Here is a 19,362-nt window from a genome sequence, read left to right as displayed (position 1 = left end):
TAGAAATATTAGCGTTGTCTTCCTGGTTACTATCTTTTAGATTTCATCCAAGGAGTTCTGAAGAGTTAGGTTTGGGATGAGGAAGTATGTCAGAGAATTCCTAACTGTTTTATTTCTCTATAAAAGCAGAGTCGTTTAGCTTCCTTTTCCTGGGAAATTCTCTTTGGCTTCAGCTCTTTCTAGATTTTGAGACGTGTCAAAGGAAAGCTGGCAACAAGAGATGCTGTCTTCCTCGCCAGAGGTCTCTCTCCACCCACCAACACCACATGGTCTTATCTGAGGGTGGGGAAATGGTGTGTGTACTTGGGCAGACAAATTTTGTCCACTCTGTGGTTACCCTGTGCAGGGTTACTTTCAGCCACACCAGCCAGGCGTGCAGAGCCCATCAGAAAACACATCCCAATAAACAGGGTACACTTAAGTCTCTTAGCTCTTAGAACAGTTGGCATTTCAATTGAAACTGCCCAGGGTGAGCCTCAGAGTAGAGGTAGAAGTCACTTTTCTCGGGGTGCATGGGTGGCTCAGTCGGTTGATCGTCAGACTCTTGATTTCAGCTCAGGTCATGATCTCACAGTTTGTGGGATTGAGCCCCACGCTTGGGCTCAGAACTGACAGCATGGAGCCTGCTTGGGATTCTCTCTTTCCCTCTTTCTCTCAGCCCCTCTCCCACTTGTGTGTGTGTGCTTGCACACGTGTACTCTCTCTCTCTCTCTCAGAATAAATAAAAAAAAAAGTCACTTTTCTCATCAAGTTCTGTGCAATTCCTGAGAAAATAGAGCCAAATCCTGTCCCACACCCAGGACTCCAGAGAGGCGGGAAGAGAGTGGAAGTTCACAGTGGATGTGGTCAGCCCCATTGCCCTCTTCTCTTGTTCTGTCTTCATCACCAGCAGGGAAAACACATCCAGAGAGAGGGGGACGTTCTTGGGATGATGTACTTAGGTATCTCTCTCAACTTTGCTGGGAAGACAAGAGCCAACACTCCCTCACTCTCACCCTGTGTTGGGGCAAGAGTATAAATAGACACCACCAAGTGAATCAAGATAAGAGCTAGGAAAACGTAATGTATCCTGAGAGAGAAAAGGTACTGTGACACCAAGCTTAAACCCCTAAATCCGGTCAGGCACTAACAAGGATAAGGAGGCTTCTTCCAGCTGGAAACAGAACAGCCCTCATAGAGTTATTTATCGCTTGCCCACCATGTTTATTATTGTTTGAGAGCCAGAGAAAGTGGCTGTGTTTACAGCGGGTTAAAGGGATATCAGAACACTCCACACGGGATTCGTGAGGCTCCTTAGCCTGACGGAGATTAGAAAGCACGGAATCACCCCTCCTAGACACACACACATATTCTCTAATCACACTCCGTGTGTGTTTATCCGTGGACTGTGAGCTTCTTGAAGATAGGAGTGATGCTTTATTCCCTGTACATCCTCTCCTAATCATCCTTTACAGGAAATGAGACTTATGAAGCAGGAGCTCAATAAATATTTGTGAAATGAACTCAGAGAACAGAATCTGTTCTGATTGTCAGTAAAAACAACTTAATCTTCAGCTAATACTATTCAGAATCTAGTATACGAGGAACTCGATTGGCCAGGGCAGAATGAAGAGTGGAGCAGCAGAGACGCTGCTCCCACCCCTCCCAGTGGGGTGAGGACAGCAACATCAGCCTTCCCAAAACGGGTGACTCCACCTGTGAAAATAATTTTTTTTAAGTTTCTCGCTAAAATTTTTGGAACATGGCAGTCAAATCCCCACCATTCCTCATGTTAGACATAAGGCTTAAAATATATTTTTTTAAAGAAGTGTATGTAGATCCTCTCACACAGTGCCTGGAATATTCCCCCAGATGCTGGTTTCCTTCTCATCTTCCCTGTCCTGTGGGCTTTAATTCACGGAAGTTGGAGTAACCTGATGCAGATTCTTTCCTGAAAGCACAATTTGGCAGGAAAAAGGAGGACGAGGGCCAAGCAAACGTGTCAGTGAGGAACTCAGGGAAAGGTGCTGTCTTGGTGAACACTACAGTTTGCTAGTAAAAAAGTATGTGTGGGATTATCTGCGACATCAAGGCCACTGGATGCTTAACAGCCAGGCTGAACACATGCGGGAGAAACCCAGCTGGCAGGAATCTTACTCAGCCTGCTCAGAAAACACGTTCTATATTCTAGGCTGTTCTTGCTATAATGTATCTTGTTCCTCATCTCTCCACTTTAATAAAGAAAATATGTGGGGCACCTGGGTGGCTCAGTCGGTTAAGTGTCCGACTTCAGCTCAGGTCATGATCTCAAGGTTTGTGGGTTCGGGCCCCATGCTGGGCTCTGTGCTGACAGCTCAGAGCCTGGAGCCTGCTTCAGATTCTGTATCTCCCTATTCTCTGCCCCTCCCCTGCTCACGCTCTGTCTGTCTCTCAAAAAATAAGTACAAAAACCTTAAAAAAAAAAAAAAAAGAAAAAAGAAAATATGTTTACATACTTTATGAAGAACCTTGTGTTTACTTTCTTTTGAACATGACCCAGAAAAACAAAAATGACAGTGGAAGGTAGTGATGTATCCTGAGAGAGAAAAGGTGTACAAGGAGGTGAAAACTTCCCCCAGTCTTCTAACCTCATCCCCCTGAAATTTAAATTATTTGGGAATTTAAATTTGTTGTGGCCTGTTATGGCATTTACTTAGAGGAAACATTTAGGTTTATAATATGAAAATGATTAACTGTGTCCTTTTGTTTGAAAGTTCTTTAAATTCCTTGTGAGACACAGGAGGTGGAAAGAAGACACCAGGTTCTATAGAAAAAACATATTTATATGAAGATATGAAAATAACATTATGGGTACCTCTGCTTTCTAGCTAACTTAAACTCTGATATGGGCATAACCCAATTTTTGAGAAAAATTTGAAAAATTCCATATTTCTTAAATTTGTGTGAAACTCCTTATAAGTCCTGATTGAAAAGTTATAGAATTCAGTCAAAAAAGTCAAAGTGAGACTCTGAGGCTATTTTTCTCTCTGATTTTGATAGTTTCTTTTCTAAATTTTTTTCTTTCCCAGCTATGTTTTTCTAATGCCATAATTTTAGCTTCAAATACTATTTTCTAGTTCATCATAATTTTGTATTTACATATAAGCAAAATCTTTTAATCAATAAATACTGATTGAATTGCCAACATTGGGGGTGCCTGGGCAGCTCAGTCGGTTAAGCGTCTGACTTCATCCTGGGTCATGATCTCACGGTTTGTGAGTTCCAGCCCTGCGTAGGGCTCTGTACTGACAGCTCAGAGCCTGGAGCCTGCTTCGGGCTCTGTGTCCCCCTCTCTTTCTGCCCCTCCCCCACTCACACTCTGTCTCTCAAAAACAAATAAATGTTAAAAAATAATTAAAAAAAAAGAATTGCCAACATTGTACCAAGAACTGAGTTTAAAAAGACTGATAACATCTCTGAGTCTATATTTTCATTAGCCCTTCTTATTAAAAACATAGTAATATTTCAATATACCTTTCATATGCCCTAAAAACTAAACAAACAAAACCAACCAGAATATAGAGGGAACTTATAAACACTAACATTAACAAACACCAACAAATGACTAACATAACTACACTAAAAAGGGGGTATGAAAAGAATTGACTTAAGTAACTGTGGGAAACAGTTATCTTGACTAGATATTGTCAGGCAAAAGACAAAGAGAACCACCCATAAATGCTGTCTTCTATTTAGAAATGCATTTCTCATTAAATGTTTACTAGAACATTTAATAGTAAGTAAATAAGTTGTAGATAATCACAGCCTGGTTTCTCACTGTCAGAGAAAGAAGTTCCACATAAGGAAAGCGGAAAGGTTAAAATGAACACTGTGGATTAGAATTCAAGATATCAATATAAGCTCATTATTATATACATACACACATATATGTACACATGAATATATGTATGTTCATATATATGTATACATGCAAGCACACAGATATATATGCATAGAAAGATACATACAGATGTATAGATGGGTATAGTTGGTACTGATAGGTACATATGCATAGTTTATAGATATGCAATTTTCTAGCTCTGCTAAAATAGCCTAGAAGCAATGGTCCTCAGTTGCAGTGGGTACAACCAGTGCCCTGATCTTGGTTTCTAAGTACTGTTCTCTGATAAAAGGAACCAGGGCTTCTTGGAGAAATGGCAGGGCAGGGGCAAGGGCAGGGAAAATGTTAGGATGAATCTGGAGAGTGTTGTGGAGCCAGAAAGGAGGGAAGTGCTGTAAATAAGATGAGGGCATGCCAAAAGAAAACAAAAGTCTACCTACGGATGTTCCTAGTGAACAAGTTGGGACATTTGGAGCAACACAATAAGTAATGAAACCATTGGATTTTGCCCATAGAACAAAATGAATATTCATGAGTCCAGATTGAAAAAAGTATATAATTGAGTAGATAAATAAATAGCTAAAAAGAGACAGCTTTTTCCTACAGTAGAATTCCAATGAATAGGTATAGAAGGAAAGAAGGAGGTAGAAAATCACCATTAGGTAAATATTACAGTAATTCTTGTTGTAGACAAGATCTACAGATGGATGTTAAAAAAAAATCCGTGGGAAAAATATTGAAGACTTGCAAAGTCTCAAAGTATCTCCTTCAAGATATTTGTTAACTACAAAGGGAACAACAGTAACTTTATAATGGATAAAGTTGCAGACGCCACCTTCACCAAGGGACCAAAGTTAAAACCACCAATAATAAAACATCTTGACATCATAAAACTTGATTTGAGAAGGACACAACATCATTTCTGTTGTGTTCCTGCCAAAAGTTTATAACCTTACTTCAATTGTGAGAAAACATCAAAAATCCAAATTGAGGGAAAATCTACAAAGTGAGAAGTAAGCTTCAAAACTGTCAAGAGACATGAAAAGCCTAGGAAACTGTTACAGATGAAAGGAGACAGAATTAACAAGTAGATGTAATGGGGAAGCTGCATAGGATCCCGGGACAGACAAAGAACATTAGTGGAGAAAGTGTTGAAATTCAAACTGTATCAATGTTAATTTCCTGGGTTTGATAATTATGCTAGGGTTATGTAAGATGTTAACACTCAGGGAAGCGGGGTGACGGGTATCCAGGAACCCTCTGCACTATTTTTGCCGCTTGTTTTTATAAGTTTAAAATTAGCTCAAAATAACAGTTAAAAAAAGATTTAAAAATATTTTAGTCCTCAAAGAGAATTTAATAGGAAAAACTAGTAGAGGAAATTGAAGACTAGGATGCCCCACCTACATAGTAGTGCATTACCATTTCTGACTTCTCCCTACTCTGCTTTCCTGTAGCACTTACCACCTTCTAACATCGTATTTAATTTACTTACTTATTATAGTTAGTGTGTATAGCATCTTCCCCTGCAGAAGATGGGAGGGAGGGTCTTTGTTATGGGCAAAAATTTGCAAAAGAATAAATGCAAGACAGCATATATTAAGTACATGCTACAAGCTCAGATGCCTACAAGGGTTGGCCAGGTAACTTAAATATATGAAGGGGTGTCTGTTTTGTTCACTAATGTATAATGTTGTGTGACACAAATGGGGCCTGGTACACTTAATCAACGTTTTCTAGAAAAATTAATATAAGATTTTTAAATTGGGCGCAAATTATTCATCTGGAATTTTAGTAGTGTTTTGATTGTATAATAACTATGACTATCTTGACTTACACAACACAAAAGAAGGAATAAACTAAATTTACTGGTCAAAGATATTCTGGATAATACTTTTATCTGCTCCATACTAAACATTTTACTTTCTTTTTGATTCAAAACCTAAATTTGTTAGAGAGAAAAGGTATTTCTTAAAAATGCTGTAGTAAGAGTGATGGTGTTACATATTGCTGGGTGCAATATTAGTTGCTGCCTAATTTCTAGATTTCTAGAAAGAAATTAGGCATTATGTATCAAGATTCTAAAAAAATAAATGTGCTTAGGTTTTCACAAAGCAATTCCTTTTCTGGAATCTATCTTGCAGATTGAACTGTATAGATATAGTCATCACAGAGTTAGTTATGAATTAAGAGATAGTTAAGAAATGAAAAGCTGACCAAAAAAGCATATCAATAATGCAAAAATGAGTAAGTACATAACAATATATTCAAATTATGGATTACTTTGCAGGCATTAAAATGCATGTTTATGAATTGCTTTTAGTACCATGGAAAAGTGTTTGTCCTAGAATGTTAACTGAAAAAGAAGAGTATACAAAATTGTACAGACAGTATTATCACAATAATATACAATATAATTTTAAAAAGTGGAAATACACACATGTGTAAACACTTTGGAATTTCTACCTCCCCCCTCTGCTTCTCTGTACATTACTTTTCATTAACATGTACTACTTTTAAAATCAGAGATGTTAATGATAAAATTTTAAAATATTTGATTGATCTCAAAAGTACTGTGAAATAAGGAAAAAGTCAAATGGCAAAATAAAATTTATTTAAAACCTTACAGTATTACCAGAATAATTGCTGAATGGACCCAAGATCTAAATGTAAAAAATAAAGCCAGAGAATTACTAAAAGGAAACCTAATACCACCCTGAATGCTCCCGATCTCATCTGATCTAAAAGGAAATGTGGACAAATTTCTTTATAATCTGCAGTGAGAAAAGCTTTTCTAACTATGTCCCAAATCCTAGAAGCAATAAAAAGAAAAAAAAAACCCATAAATTTGAATGCATGAAAACTTTTTAAGGAGAAACAACAAAAAAAAAAAAAAACAAGCAAACAATAACAACAAAAGACAAATGGTGGGGGTATTTGCAATTCTTAATATAAAGGGCTAATTTCCCTATTGTATAAAGGAATCTTAAAATTGAGAAGAAAAACAGCAAAACCTGATAGAAAAATGGGCATAAAACGTGACCATGCAGTTTACAGAAAAAAAGACACAAATGACTGTGTTGATGCTCAACATAAGTTGATGCTCAACTTGTTTCATAATAAGAGGACTGCAAATTAAAACCACACGGAGATACCATTTCTTACCTATTAGCTGGCAGAAACCCACAAGCTTGATAACACTGAGGCTGTGGGGGAACAGACCTCTCAGACATTACAGGTAGAATATAAGGGTACATTCTTATGGAGGAGAATTTGGCCATAGCTATCAAAATTACACGTGCATTTACCCTTTGACCCAGCAATCTTACTCTATGAGAGTGCCCTTCTATTTTACTTTTCATTTTCCTTGCTCCCTAACCATGTGTGCAGTTTATGGCTAGTGTGCTCTAAAGACATTCTAAGGAGACTGAGTCTTACTCTTGCCACTTTCTACAAAAAGATCTTTCTGGGAAAGATCAGATGGGTCTGTTTAGAAGTCAGGGCTGTTTTTTCCATCACCAAGGGGATTGCTGCGGAACGCCGCCCCCAAAGTTCATTATCTCAGCATTTAATGTTTTGTTTTTGTTTTTTCAAAATACAGAAAAGTAATTAGAAGACATGATGGGCAATAACCTCTGTGCCAAATTACCTTGTTTTAATTTGATGATGCTTTTGAATTGTTCAAGCTCAAATAATTAATTTAAAAACTGCCAGTCTCTTGATAGGATTTTTTTTTTGGAATGTGCATGCCAAGTATTATAAAGAATGTTTTTCACGGTAAAATCTTAACCCCCTAAGACACACAATGACCATCAGACCACTGATCTGCTTCAAATATTCGAAAGATAATAAGCCACAAGTTCACAGGAGGAAATTATTGCCTGGCCAGCCTCTAGCAGTCTAGGTCTGACTATTTCTTTAGTGACATTTATAAAACCCCATTGCTTTAATCAGATCATAAGAAGACTGAATCAGGTTTCAGATTCACTCAGGGTTGATAATTGAGCTCATTCCTGAAGGGCCTGAAGAGCACAAAAGCACTGAAGTGAAACCATGGAAATTAGTGATTTGAATAGGAGAATCGTGAACTTTGGTAAAGAAAACATTCCCCATCGGGGCTCTCACGGAACGTGCTTTGCAAAACTCTAATAAGATTAATGAAGGTAAAATTAAGGAAAACACTGTGAATCTTGTTTTCAATGGAAGGAAAGAAGAGAGAGGGAGAAAAAAGATCAACCTCATTTATACTCTTAACTATGTAATTATGAGCCTACGTGGAGGGTCCAGCAGCACGTTGCTTCTTGCTGAGGGAATGCAGTGTCTAGTTCTCTCTCGAGTTGTGGGGTTTGTCTTTGGAATAGTTGGCTTCTCCAAATGAAACTGGACCAAAATTCTGAGCCATCTTTTGTAAATGTTTGTTCTTCACAAGGGCAGGGTGACTTCCTAAGTGTGTAAGCTGGCTGGAGATCTGAGCAAGTTTAGAAAAGAGAGCCAGGCCTGCCCTTGAACTTCACGGGCGCTGCGCACAACAGCGCACACCCCCTCCACCCTGGCTTGGGGCCCTGACATGCAGCCCCAAGGAGCCTCCTTTCCATTCACTCGCATCCCCTAACCACACTGGCCTTGGGGGAAGTCTGCAAACCTGGTAGGCACGCCCTGCCTTAGGAACAGTCTTCCTTCAGCTATCTGCATGGATTCCTCCCTGTCCTGCTCAATGAGGCCTTCCCTCAGGCCTCCACTTCCCCCAACTTCCCTGCCCATCTCCATGTTTCCTCTTAGCCATGGTTATTGTCTTCTAACTTAGTACACAATTAACTTATTTATTGTGTTTACTATATGACTCCCCTGATACAACATAAACTCCCTGAGAGTAGGCTTTTGTGTTTTCTGCTGTGCTATCACTAATATAGGAACAGTGCCCGGTGCACAGTAGGTTTTTAATAGTTTTTGGGTGAATAAATGAATGAATTATCCTGCACGTGCTTTATCATGACCCTAAACTTCTTCACTGCAATTGTTTATGTAATTACATTTTCCTTCATGGATTTAAAGCTCCGTGCAAGCAGAAATGGTATTTATTTCACCCAGTAAATACTCCCAACACCTGGCATAATCCTAGGTACACAAATAGGCCATCAACAATCACTTACTGAATGAAAGAATTAAACCATTCTGATCATCTTTCTGAGGATACTGAAATGGGAACAAAGAGCCACAGATTCTCAGTAACTTTGGGAAAATTTTTTGACTTGCTGGCCTCGGCTTCTCCATATAAACAATGATGGGATTGGGCCAGAGCAACAGTAAGGTCCTGTCTAGTCTTTGGAGTCCATTGGACCTATGCCCTCATTCCTCTCTTCTTATCCAGTTTATTTATTTTTTATTTGAGTATAGTTGACACACAATGTTACATTAGTTTCAGGGGTCCAACTTAATGATTTGACAAGTTTATACATAATGCTATCCTCACCACAAGTATAGCTACCACGCTTTTACAACATCATTGACTACATTCCTTATGCTGTGTCTTTCATTCCATGACTTACTCCATAACTGGAGGCCTGTATCTCTCACACCACTTCACCCATTTCTTTTTATTCACTTTTAAAAGTCCAATCAAGTATGGTTACTAAGATGTGTGCTCTTGAAAATTGTTTGCTGTGATAGTGTTCCCAATAGACATTTTAGACAGTCTTAGGGGGTTGAGACATGTAAATGGGATAGAAGAAACTGACTCATCTCTTGATACTGGTAAAGTCCATGTGATCTACCAATACCTCTTGAAATCATGAACTAAACTATTATAAGTTTTCATGGCAGCTGTAAGAAATGGCATAATTAATACAGCATGTAACAAGATGCCTTCATATATTTCTATCCTTAGTCTGTATTGTAATGTTCTCACTGCTTTAAAAACTCATTACAAACATTTGTCTTTGATTATTCTGTACTCCCAAACCTACCAGTTTTTTTTGTGGGCTAGGAATACCCATGCTTTTATTGATCCTATGTTCTCAATAGATAAAGCAGCATTAAAATATTCTGAAACTGACTGCATTTTGTTTTCTATGTTTAAATTCATTCTAATACAGAAAAGGCTAGGTGTGAATGGTCCTTGCTTAATAGTGACCAGCGTACCCTGGCTCCTCCAAATCATCAAGTCTGTCCCATGAAATGCCACCAAATATAGCAGCTCCCTCAGGATATGGGCAAGTTCCCTCACACAGGGTGACCCATCATAAATTGAATCCACCCCAGTGAGGTCTTCAGTAGAGACTCAGCCTTGCTGGAAATTGATAGGAACCAATGTTGGATGGTTGAGGAGATGACATTTGAAGACTCAAGGCAAAGGAATTCTCTGGAGAGGGAATAACATGTGCAAAGTTCTTGAGGTACAAATATGCTTCGCATGTACAAAAAAATAAGAAAATACTGGTGAGACTGATATAGGGTCACTGAGCAGTCACATGGAACAAACCAATCTAAGTAAGTTTTATTCTTAATTCCCAAGTTTCTCCTTCAAAGTTTGGTCTAAATGGCAGCCCTGGAAAAGCTGATAGGACTGAAATTTTGCACTCAGGTTGGGGCTCCCCAAGACAGAGATTGGATCAAAATCCTACTTCTGGACTTCTTAGACTGACTAATCTTTAACTGGTGGTTGTTTACATAAAGTTTCTCTACCTCTGATCTAACTACTTTAATTCTAACCCCCCCCCCTCTTCTGTTTCCACCCTTGACCACCTTGACTTCCAACACAGCTACATAATGTCCATAGTCCAGGATCACCTGGGCCCATTCACACCTCTCTTCCTGACCTGTCAGAGCTTCTCGACTTGTCACCTAGCAAGTCAGCTTCCTGATTGTTGCCTCTCCCTTCCCTGATATCTGCTAGTTTTCACCCTTTGTCTAGCTTCCACTTCTGCCTTCTCTGTGTCTGGTTCACACCTCTGGCAGCCCGACATCAATACTCTGTCAGGTCCAGACTGCTTCTTGCTACTCTACACTTTGATGGAGGCTTTGTGCCAGTAGCTCACTTCCCCAGTCAGATGGCAACATTTAAAGAACCAGTGTTGGGGGCACCTGGGTGGCTCAGTTGGTTGAGCATCTGACTTTGGCTCCGGTCATGATGTCAGGGCTCATGAGTTCGAGCCCTGCATTGTGCTCTGTGCTGACAGCTCAGAGCCTGGAGCCTGCTTCGGATTCTGTGTCTTCCTCTCCCTCTGCCCCTCCCCAACTTGGTCTCTCTCTCTCTCTTTCTCTCTCTCTCTCTCCCTCTCGCAAAATGAATAAACATTAAAAAAAATTAAAGAACCAATGTTGGCTTATAAACACTGCTGGCATCACATAAGGAGTTTGGGCTGCAACATCTCAGAAACAACCTACACAGAATTTGCTGGCAAACACTTACCACCTCAATGGCAAAAGTTTCTGTAACTTTCTTCTCTGAACTCAATACCTCCTCATTTTCCAAGCCATACAACTTGATATTTTGTGATAGTTCTGTGTTATTTTTTGTTTTGTGAATATTTGAATATTGAATCCCAACAAACTATGCAGTTCTTGAAAAGCAAGAACCATGCCCTGTATTTCATCTGTAAATTTTGTATGCCTTAGTAGTGTTGTTCATCCATATAGTGAGTGCCTAGTAAATACTGGCTGATTGATACTTCATTGTCTTAATTCAGCTAGGAGTTTTGGGCACTGGAACAGAGGTGATGGAAAGTGTAGTCCCTCCTGGTAGATCTGTGTTATTGGAGCTAAATGCTACCTGTAAATGCTGGCTAAAGTTAGAGCCTGCGAGGCTGCGCAATACGACACTCCCACATCCCCGGAAGGTCCACAGTGTCACAAATCAGGACAAAAGGGCAGCCCTTCCTGCTTCATGTGATAATTAGATTGTTCACGCATTTGTTAATTCAGTGAATATTATTATTCTTAGAGTTATGCTCATGTACTATGTGTGGGTTATGCTATGTACAATATGCAGTACAATCATGGAGGACACATAAAAAAAATTCTGAACCATGATGTCTGAGGTGCCCTAGCTCAGCCTGAATTACAATCAGATAAAATCTTGGCTCTTCCTCACAGAGGAACATTGGGGGCAGAAATCTGCAAACAATGGGTATCACACGTCAGTATCTGGGCTGCTGGCTGGACTCCTGTCTCTGCTGGAACGTGCTGTCCGGGTGGAAAGCAAAACCATGGATCAAGACCTTTTGAATCCGGACCTCCACACTTCAGAACTTCCCTCTTCTTTTTGTAGCAGGATGTCAGATGCATTCACCGCAAGATATTCTGATGTGAGCAAAAAAGAAAGATTTTAACTGCTTCCTGTGCACAGACCTTATACTAAAATGGACTTGTAAATTTTATCAATGACCACAAATGTAATGGGAAAAAAAGGACTTAAAAATCTCTTTCACTACGCCATGCCTACTGATGCTGTTATGCTTAGTATCTGTGCTAAACAGAGGTTTCATTAATTCATTAATTCATTCATTCACTGGGTTGTTTGTTCTTTCCTTTACACATTCATTTATTTAACAAATGTTTACTCAGTGCATACTGTGTGCCAGGCACTGTGCTAGGATCTACAAGTGATATAAAGATGAATAAGATACTACCTTTTGGCCTTAAAGCACTCAGAGGAAAAAGGAGGAGATAAAACATACACTTAAACTATGGATAAAAAATGTGATAAATCACCCAAGAAAATTAAAGTACTAGGGGAACAGAGATCCGGCTTGGGAAAAGGGCTTCATAGAGGAAGTAGCTGGGGCCTAGGAGAAAGGTAGGAGACAAGTATGTAGAAATGGGAATGAGGTTGAGGATGGGGAATTATCGCCACCAACACAATTAAGCTATAGAATATTTCTATCACATCACGAAGTTCCTTCGCACCTCCTGTAGTAAGTGCCACTGCCCCATGCACCTTCGTCCCACAGAGCCAGTGATTTTCTTTCTCTTCGTGTAAGTAACTTTTGCCTGTCCTAGAGTTTTACCAGGTGGAATCATACAGTATGCAGTCTTATGGATCTGGCTTTTTTCACCCACCATAACGTTTTGAGATGCTTTCATGAAGGTGTTCATTACAGTAGTTTGTTCTAATTGCGGAGTTGTATTCTACTGTATGGATATGCCACAATTTCTTTATCTATTCACCTGTTTTCCAGTTTTAAAAGACTATTGGGGGCACCTGGCTGGCTCAGTTGGTTAGTTATCCAACTCCTGACTTAGGCTCAGGTCATCATCTCATGATTTGTGGGTTTGAGCCCCTTGGTGAGTATTGTGGGTCAGGCTTTGCACTGACAGTGTGGAGCATGCTTGGGATTTTCTCCCTCTCTCCCTCTCTCTGCCCCTCCCCAGCTCACTTGTGCTCACACTCTATCAAAATAAACTTAGTAAATAAATAAATAAACAAATAAATGAAAATAAGATTATGGGAGCACCTGGGTGGCTCATTTGTTAAGGGTCCAACTCTTGATTTTGGCTCAGGTTATGATCCTACAGTGTGTGGCATGGAGCCCCGTGTCAAGCTCTGTACTGACAGCACGGAGCCTGCTTGGGATTCTCTCTCTCTCTCTCTCTCTCCCTCTCTCTCTGCCCCTCCCTTCCTCTCTCTCTCTCTCTCTCTCTCTCTCAAAATAAAAATAAATAAATAAATAAATAAATAAATAAATAAATATTTTTAAAAGATTATGCATAAAGCTGCTATGAACATTCATGTACAAGTCTGTGTGGACATATGCTTTCATTTCTCGTGGATAATACATAGGAGCAGAATTTCTGGATTATGTAAACAGTGAATGCTTAACTGTATATAAGCAACTGCCAGACTGGCTTCCAAAGTACCTGTACCATTTTACACTCCCACCGGCAGTGTATGAGAGTTCCAACTACTCCACATTCACTCATACTTGGTGCTGTGATTCTTTCTAATTTTAGCCATTTTAATAGGTGTGTAGTGCAATCTCACTGTGGTTTTAATTTGCTTTTCCCTAATGACTAAAGGTGTTAAGCATTTTTTCATATGCTTGTTAGCTTTTATATTTGCTTTAGTGAAGTGTCTGTTTAATCTCCTGCCTATTTTTAATTGGGTTTTTGTCTTATTATTGAGTTGTAAGTGCTCATCATATATTTTAGGTACAAGTCCCTTATCAGGTTTATGTATTGTAAATATTGCCTCCTAGTCAGTGGTTTACTTTTCCTTACTGTAGTGGTACTTTAGAAGAGCAGAAGTTTTAAATTTTGATGAAATTCAATTTATCAGTTTTTTCATTTATGGTTTGTATTTTGTGTCCTAAGAAATCTTTGCTTTCCCAAAGTCATAAAGAGTTTCTTGTTATGTTTTCTTCTAGAATATTAATTGTTTAGCTTTGACATTTCAGCATATGATTTGTTTTCATTGTGATTATGATTAATTTTTATACAAAGTTTGAGGTAAGGGACAAGGTTTATTGTTTTTTTTTGTTTTTTGTTTTTTTTCCTGTATGAATATCCAGTTGGAACACTTCCACTTACTGGGGGAAAGAAAACTTTTTCACTATTGGATTACTGTGACGCCTTTGTCAAAATCTCCTGACATCATATATGTTGGTCTGTTTCTGGGTCACATATTCTATTCCATTCATCTATGTATCCATTCTTATACCAAATCTACACTGTCCAATTTATGTAGCTTCATGGCAAGTCTTTAAATCAGATAAAGTAATTTCTCCAACTTTTTCATCTTTTACAAATGAAGAAAGCCAATTTGATTTGATTTCAGAACAACCTGTTGGCCAACAACAACCTCACAGATAGATACAATTCTGAATGATACGCACACTACCACCAATTTCAAATACTTTTCTACTCCAAATTAAGTTTCTTCATTCAATGTAAGCATTACTTCTACTTCAGTACGGTGCTCTGCCAAAATTTATATTTGTATTATCACCAGAAACATGAATTATTTTACCTATAGTGATCAACTTTTTAACTAAATCTATGATAACATTCACAATAATGGAAGAAATGGCAGATGTTTCACCTTTGACCAAATGAACTTTCAAATAGTTTGCTCTTTTATTTTACGAATTGAATGTAAAAGTGGAACCACTATTGAAATTAATTGAATTGAGTTTCTATTTGAAATATCTGATATAATGCATATAAATCAGGCATCATTTAACTATTTGCAAACTTCTGCTGCTGCTAATGGAGACAATACGTTAACAGCTTTGGCTTTATTTCTTGTAAATGCACAAGAAAAAAATATATATTGGGTATCTGTTGTGTACCACTTCAGATTATCTCAGCCTCCCTAGTTCCACTTGGTTTTCCCACTGGTGCATCCTAAAAGTCTTTCACCTCAGCTCTGTATCTTCAGTTTGGATTTCTTTGTGTTCCAGAGCTTCATTGCAAGACACCTTGCAGAATATTTCACATACATATACAACCTAGAAGTAAGGTAATGGCTCCTGGAAGGAACTTGTAACCAATGGGTCAGCTGTTGAATGCTACGCCTTTCTTCATCTGAAGGACTGTCTTGGAATGTGTTTAATATGGCTCTTCAGGCAGCTGGATGGATCGAACAGTAAGTCACATGGAGTAATGGCCAATTTTGATAGCACTTCTTTTTTTTTTTTTTAACGTTTATTTATTTTTCAGACAGAGAGAGACACAGCATGAACGGGGGAGGGGCAGAGAGAGAGAGGGAAACACAGAATCAGAAGCAGGCTCCAGGCTCCGAGCCATCAGCCCAGAGCCCGATGCGGGGCTCGAACTCATGGACCGCGAGATCCTGACCTGAGCTGAAGTCGGACGCCCAACCGACTGAGCCACCCAGGCACCCCTTGATAGCACTTCTTTATGTTGACTGCTCCTCCTTCCCTGCTTTGCTCTTCCTGACCCTCATTCCTGCTACCCAAATCTCATTCACCAATAAAATACTTGAATATAAAGATTTATCTTAGGTGCTACTTTCTGGGGAACCCAGGAAAAGATATCTCAAATTAAAATAGCCAAATTAGGGGCGCCTGGGTGGCTCAGGCGGTTGGTCTTCCAGACGTCAGCTCAGGTCGAATGATCTTGCGGTTCACGGGTTCAAGACCCACATTGGGCTCTGTGCTGACAGGTCAGAGCCTGGAGCCTGCTTCGGATTCTGTGTCTCCCTCTCTCTCTGTCCTTCCCCCACTTGCATTCTGTCTCTCTCTCAAAAATGAATAACCGTGAAAAAAATTTTTTTAAATAGCCAAATTAATTTGTAAAAAGGAGAAATCACACTTGAATGAGTGACACCTAAATATAACTTCAGAAGCTGCATGTGTTATTTTTTTTTGCATGTGTTATCTTCTTAAAAAAAAAACTGCTAATCTAATACTTCTTCAGAATATTTATGTCTTCTGATTTTCATCAGTCAATGATATCACTATGGATCCTGTAATAGATGACAGATGTGTGCAAATATTATGTGCAAGTTCATCAACTTTCTTGGAACATAGAAATTCAGTATTTAATTTTTATAAAACAAACCTACTACCTAACTCCCTGCCTTGTTTCCTTCCTTCCTTCCTTTCTTCCTTCCTTCCTTCCTTCCTTCCTCTTCTCAACCCCTCTTCATTGCTGCTGTAGTGAATACTGTGGTGTGCTGCCCAGATTCCCCCTGCAAGACTGTGACAAGGTTCCCCCAGCTGCTGGGAATGCTGGCTGTTGACAGCTCACAGTTAATTCCATATCCAAGAATTGCTCTTGCTGAAATATGCTGCTTTATTCAATGTTGTGTTATCTCCCTGGGGGTGGGCAGGGGAAGTTCCCACCCCATAAAATTGGTAAATGGCAGGGGGGTGGGAGGTGGTGGTGAAGTATAAATACTTGGCCCACTTGCCTCATTTCAGGACACCCTCAAGAGATCACCCAGTTCCAGAACTCCCATGGGATCAGTTGAGGCTTCTGCTGCACCTGCATCACAATTCAATTTTCCTACTGCCCAATCCTGCTTCCCTTGCTCCCTCACAGGTGCTGTTCCCAATAACCCCCTGGAGGCAAACCTACATTTCAGAGTCTATTCTTCAAAAATCCAGCCTAAGCTGCCAAAAGGTTTTTTTTTTTTTTTGCAACATTTTAAAAAAGCATTACCAAACAATGAAATACATGCTATTTTCATCATGCAATAAATAATAAAACCTCTGTACTGAGAGTGTTCAGTCTATTCTGTATTCACTTTTTGGTATGACTGCTCAGCCTGTATTTCCTGCACATGTTTCATGTATGCCTAACCCATAATCTCCCCATTTCTCTCTGACTCAGCCCACTGATGGTCTGGCAGGTGTACCAAGAGGCCAGTAGGAGCAGTATCATTGACTGTCTCTCCCACAGTCACTGGAGATAGAAGGAACTAGCTGTCATTACTGATCCTATCTGAGGACCACTTTGGTTTTTATCGACAAGCACTCTGCACACTTTCCTTGAAAGGAAGGTGGGGGGAAAAAAAAGAAAGGAAGGAAGGTGGCAATTGCTTTGCACCTTGAAAGGGTCCAATAAAGAGAGGAGGATTAGTCTCCAGATGAAACCACGTGTTAAAGTGGGAATCCCATCCATTACACATCCATTTCACATACAGTGGAGATCATGACAGAATCTGGATGTCCAGAGTGGAGGTCTGTCAAAACCATCCCATCTTTTCATTCCACCATTAATAAAACTATCGCATCAAAAAATGAAACACCTGGTGCAAATGCTGGATGGGAGTTAGGAAAACAGGCATAAACTCAGAGTGTCTGGGGTAAACCAACCTACGTGCTCATCTTAATTTATACGTATGTTACCTAATTCATAGGTAACAGAATGCTGCTGAATCTGTGTGCTCAAGAATATTATTTCACACCCTATAACCTTGAATGGATGCAGGACTGTCCTCTGGCAATACCAATAGAACCAAAAAAGCTCAGAAGAAAACTAAAATTCTTTACTCTGTAATATACCCTTGGGAGATGTCACAGAAGTTAGTGATAACCCATTAGCATGGTCTTGATAAATATTTTGTGGGTAGAGATTTCTATCGATACAGGATGTAAGATAACCAAAGGCTTAATGACGAATATCAACAAATGCAAACTTCCAAGACTCAACAGCCAATTTCCAGAGTTTCCACAATTTGTACATGTGAAAATTTCTTCCAGTGCAGGTTGAGGGTGATGGCATCCATGGCTAATGTGGGCAGAATCAGAGGGTTAGAGATGTAAAACAGCCATTTTAGACAAGGTAGATTTCATTGAACAGTTAAGTGTGCCTAGTTGAATTCTATTTGGATTAGGAAAAAAGGAAATATTTCAAAGGGCCAAAAAAATCAAGCAGAGTTTGCTTTATCAACACAGGTTCTGGGCCTCTCCACTAGGCTTCGAATTGGTTATTTAAAAGTAGAGGCCTCTGTAGTAACTGTAGAAATATCTAACTTCTACTCTTGAAAGATTGGAGTGTAGAGTCATTTTCCAGTTAAGTTTAATTTAGAAAGATGTCAACTAAATCTTTTAACTTAATATCAGATACAGATTTCTATACTTGTGTAAGAACTTTATACACTTTAAATCTTTATAGCAACCCCATGACATTGTGGTAATTAAATTAATTAATACATGCAAAACATTTAGAACAGTGCCTGACACCTGGTAGAGACAATAAATGTAAGATGCTGGTATTAATTTTCTTTGGGGGAGAATTAGAAACAGGAAAAATTTCAGAAGTAGACAGTCTACTGAAAAATTTTCAAGCAACTTTTGAGACATCTGTTTAGGATTTTCCCATTCATTATTCATTTATTCAGCAAAGCATTTGTTTGGCACCTGGTCATTGTAACTATTCTGATTTTTTGAGGCTGCCTGTCATATAACCAATATAATTTAATCATGCCAGCATATGATTAATACCGTTCTATTGTTGCATCTAATTCTTTAACCAATCTTAACTGAATCAGATAAACCATACAGCAAAAATTTATGAAGAAAATAGCCTTTAAAATAGTTTGTAGATTAAATGAATTCATTCTGATATTCAATTTTCAGACAATAATTGCCCTTCAGAAATGCCAGCAAGACACAAGAAGCTGTAAAGGCAGAGAAATGTGACCATTAACCGAACAGCCGGGTCAGTTATGATGTCATTAAATAAAACACACACTCACATAAGCAGAAGCCAAATAGACCATAAAACAGCTGATTCCTTTCCACACAGAAAGACCAAATGCATTTTTCTCAAGAATGAGGACTGTATATGCCAATTGAGTTGTATATTAGATATTTTCCGTAAATTGAATGAGTATAATCAGAAGCTCCCAGGATTTGATAAAACATACACTTAAAGCATGTGGCAATATAAAATAACTTTAGCCAAAAAAAAAAAAAAGCATCCACAAAGCATCAATTTAAAAAGCGTGATATTCCCAAATCTTTTTTAATATAATGGACTAAATAAGATACATCTAAGTGAAAGAGGAACAGATACAATTAATAGTCATTTAATAA

The 19,362-nt window shown here is 38.9% G+C and overlaps 1 long non-coding RNA gene across 5 annotated transcripts in view; it reads left to right on the top strand.

Moving 5' to 3' along the window:
• LOC125935010 (uncharacterized) overlaps nucleotides 1-18,191 on the top strand; it is an 89,918-nt gene extending 71,727 nt beyond the window's left edge. For 2 of the 5 annotated variants that reach the window (XR_007461596.1, XR_007461599.1), the window contains exons 4-5: nucleotides 15,256-15,440; nucleotides 16,741-18,183. This is a non-coding gene — a long non-coding RNA (uncharacterized LOC125935010). Of the gene's footprint in view, nucleotides 1-15,255; nucleotides 15,441-15,514 lie in introns of all 5 variants that reach the window. The other 3 variants (XR_007461597.1, XR_007461602.1, XR_007461601.1) reach the window with 3 other exon arrangements.
• The last annotated feature ends 1,171 nt before the right edge of the window (nucleotides 18,192-19,362 follow it).

Source organism: Panthera uncia, chromosome D1 (genome assembly GCF_023721935.1).
Source record: "Panthera uncia isolate 11264 chromosome D1, Puncia_PCG_1.0, whole genome shotgun sequence".
In the NCBI taxonomy this organism is placed as follows: domain Eukaryota; kingdom Metazoa; phylum Chordata; class Mammalia; order Carnivora; family Felidae; genus Panthera; species Panthera uncia.
The sequence above is the reverse complement of the archived record's forward strand: the minus strand, read 5'-3'. Positions and strand labels throughout refer to the sequence as shown.